This window comes from Taudactylus pleione, unplaced genomic scaffold, assembly GCF_031769625.1.
Source record: "Taudactylus pleione unplaced genomic scaffold, aTauple2 ptg000550l, whole genome shotgun sequence".
Classification (NCBI taxonomy): Eukaryota; Metazoa; Chordata; class Amphibia; order Anura; family Myobatrachidae; genus Taudactylus; species Taudactylus pleione.
This window is the reverse complement of record NW_028284952.1, coordinates 3,587,501-3,590,000: the sequence shown is the minus strand read 5'-3', so window position 1 is coordinate 3,590,000 and position 2,500 is coordinate 3,587,501. Positions and strand designations below refer to the sequence as shown.

General features: G+C 37.8%; 2 non-coding genes and 9 pseudogenes across 2 annotated transcripts; all 11 read right to left on the bottom strand.

Moving 5' to 3' along the window:
• Positions 1-59: 59 nt before the first annotated feature.
• Positions 60-178, bottom strand: LOC148497023 (5S ribosomal RNA; annotated as a pseudogene).
• Positions 179-293: 115 nt separating this feature from the next.
• LOC148497022 (5S ribosomal RNA) lies at positions 294-412 on the bottom strand (annotated as a pseudogene).
• Positions 413-528: 116 nt separating this feature from the next.
• LOC148497021 (5S ribosomal RNA) lies at positions 529-647 on the bottom strand. Its single transcript, XR_015871025.1, has one exon. It is a non-coding gene; the product is annotated as a 5S ribosomal RNA (ribosomal RNA).
• Positions 648-755: 108 nt separating this feature from the next.
• Positions 756-874, bottom strand: LOC148497020 (5S ribosomal RNA; annotated as a pseudogene).
• Positions 875-990: 116 nt separating this feature from the next.
• Positions 991-1,109, bottom strand: LOC148497019 (5S ribosomal RNA; annotated as a pseudogene).
• A 116-nt stretch (positions 1,110-1,225) lies between these two features.
• LOC148497018 (5S ribosomal RNA) lies at positions 1,226-1,344 on the bottom strand (annotated as a pseudogene).
• A 118-nt stretch (positions 1,345-1,462) lies between these two features.
• On the bottom strand, positions 1,463-1,581 carry LOC148497017 (5S ribosomal RNA). Its single transcript, XR_015870300.1, has one exon. It is a non-coding gene; the product is annotated as a 5S ribosomal RNA (ribosomal RNA).
• Positions 1,582-1,696: 115 nt separating this feature from the next.
• Positions 1,697-1,815, bottom strand: LOC148497016 (5S ribosomal RNA; annotated as a pseudogene).
• Positions 1,816-1,931: 116 nt separating this feature from the next.
• Positions 1,932-2,050, bottom strand: LOC148497015 (5S ribosomal RNA; annotated as a pseudogene).
• A 116-nt stretch (positions 2,051-2,166) lies between these two features.
• On the bottom strand, positions 2,167-2,285 carry LOC148497014 (5S ribosomal RNA; annotated as a pseudogene).
• A 116-nt stretch (positions 2,286-2,401) lies between these two features.
• The window catches only part of LOC148497013 (5S ribosomal RNA), a 119-nt pseudogene continuing 20 nt past the window's right edge, over positions 2,402-2,500 (bottom strand).

Below are 2,500 nucleotides of genomic sequence, written 5' to 3'. Positions count from 1 at the left end.
TAAGTTGAAAAAATTAAATGTAAAATGTAATAGAAAAGAATGTTATGGCAGTATAAAATTACCTACTGCACCTGGTATTCCCAGGTGGTCTCCCATCCAAGTACTAACCAGGCCCAACACTGCATAGCTTCCAAGATCAGATGAGATTGGGCATGTCCAGTGTGGTTTGGCTGAAGGAGCTCAAAAACATTAACTTTAGAACTCTTTTACTTCTTAACTCAAGTAAATTCAATGATAAGTTGAAAAATGAAATGAAAAATGTAATAGAAAAGAATGTTATGGCAGTATAAAATTACCTACAGCTCCTGGTATTCCCAGGTGGTCTCCCATCCAAGTACTAACCAGGCCCAACACTGCATAGCTTCCAAGATCAGACAAGATTGGGCATGTCCAGTGTGGTTTGGCTGTAGGTGCTTAAAAACATTAACTTTAGACCTCTATTACTTCTTAACTCAAGTAAACTTATTGATAAGTTGAAAAAATTAAATGTAAAATGTAATAGAAAAGAATGTTATGGCTGTATAAAATTACCTACAGCACCTGGTATTCCCAGGTGGTTTCCCATCCAAGTACTAACCAGGCCCAACACTGCATAGCTTCCAAGATCAGACGAGATTGGGCATGTCCAGTGTGGTTTGGCTGTAGGTGCTCAAAAACATTAACTTTAGACCTCTTTTACTTCTTAACTCAAGTAAATTCATTGATAAGTAGAAAATGTAAAATGTAATAGAAAAGAATGATTGGCTGTCTAAAATTACATACAGCACCTGGTATTCCCAGGTGGTCTCCCATCCAAGTACTAAACAGGCCCAACACTGCATAGCTTCCAAGACCAGACGAGATTGGGCATGTCCAGTGTGGTTTGGCTGTAGGTGCTCAAAAGAATTAAATTTAGACCTCTTTTACTTCTTAACTCAAGTAAATTCATTAATAAGTTGAAAAAATTAAATGTAAAATGTAATAGAAAAGAATGTTATGGCTGCATAAAATTACCTAAAGCACCTGGAATTCCCAGGTGGTCTCCCATCCAAGTACTAACCAGGCCCAACACTGCATAGCTTCGAAGATCAAACAAGATTGGGCATGTCCAGTGTGGTTTGGCTGTCGGTGCTCAAAAATATTAACTTTAGACATCTATAACTTCTTAACTCATGTAAATTCATTGATAAGTTGAAAAAATTAAATGTAAAATGTAATAGAAAAGAATGTTATAGCTGCATAAATTTACCTACAGCACCTGGTATTCCCAGGTGGTCTCCCATCCAAGTACTAACCAGGCCCAACACTGCATAGCTTCCAAGATCAGACGAGATGGGGCATGTCCAGTGTGGTTTGGCTGAAGGAGCTCAAAAACATTAACTTTAGACCTCTTTTTTACTTCTTTACTCAAGTAAATTCATTGATAAGTTGAAAAAATTAAATGTAAAATGTAATAGAAAAGAATGGTATGGCTGCATAAAATTACCTACAGCACCTGGTATTCCCAGGTGGTCTCCCATCCAAGTACTAACCAGGCCCAACACTGCATAGCTTCCAAGATCAGACGAGATTGGGCATGTCCAGTGTGGTTTGGCTGTAGGTGCTCAAAAACTTTAACTTTAGACCTCTTTTACTTCTTAACTCAAGTAAATTCAATGACAAGTTGAAAAATTAAATGTAAAATGTAATAGAAAAGAATGTTATGGCAGTATAAAATTACCTACAGCTCCTGGTATTCCCAGGTGGTCTCCCATCCAAGTACTAACCAGGCCCTACACTGCATAGCTTCCAAGATCAGACGAGATTGAGCATGTCCAGTGTGGTTTGACTGTAAGTGCTCAAAAACATTAACTTTAGACATCTTTTACTTCTTAACTCAAGTAAATTCATTGATAAGTTGAAAAAATTAAATGTAAAATTTAATAGAAAAGAATGTTATGGCAGTATAAAATTACCTACAACACCTGGTATTCCCAGGTGGTCTCCCATTCAAGTACTAACCAGGCCCAACACTGCATAGCTTCCAAGATCAGATGAGATTGGGCATGTCCAGTGTGGTTTGGCTGTAGGCGCTAAAAAACATTAACTTTAGACCTCTTTTACTACTTAACTCAAGTAAATTCATTGATAAGTTGAAAAAATGTAATGTAAAATGTAATAGAAAAGAATGTTATGGCTATATAAAATTACCTACAGCACCAGGTATTCCCAGGTGGTCTCCCGTCCAAGTACCAACCAGGCCCAACACTGCATAGCCTCCAAGATCAGACGAGATTGGGCATGTCCAGTGTGGTTTGGCTGTAGATGCTCAAAAGCTTTAACTTTAGACCTCTATTACTTCTTAACTCAAGTAAATTCATTGATAAGTTGAAAAAATGTAATGTAAAATGTAATAGAAAAGAATGTTATGGCTATATAAAATTACCTACAGCACCTGGTATTCCCAGGTGGTCTCCCGTCCAAGTACTAACCAGGCCCAACCCTGCAAAGCCTCCAAGATCAAACGAGATTGTGCATGTCC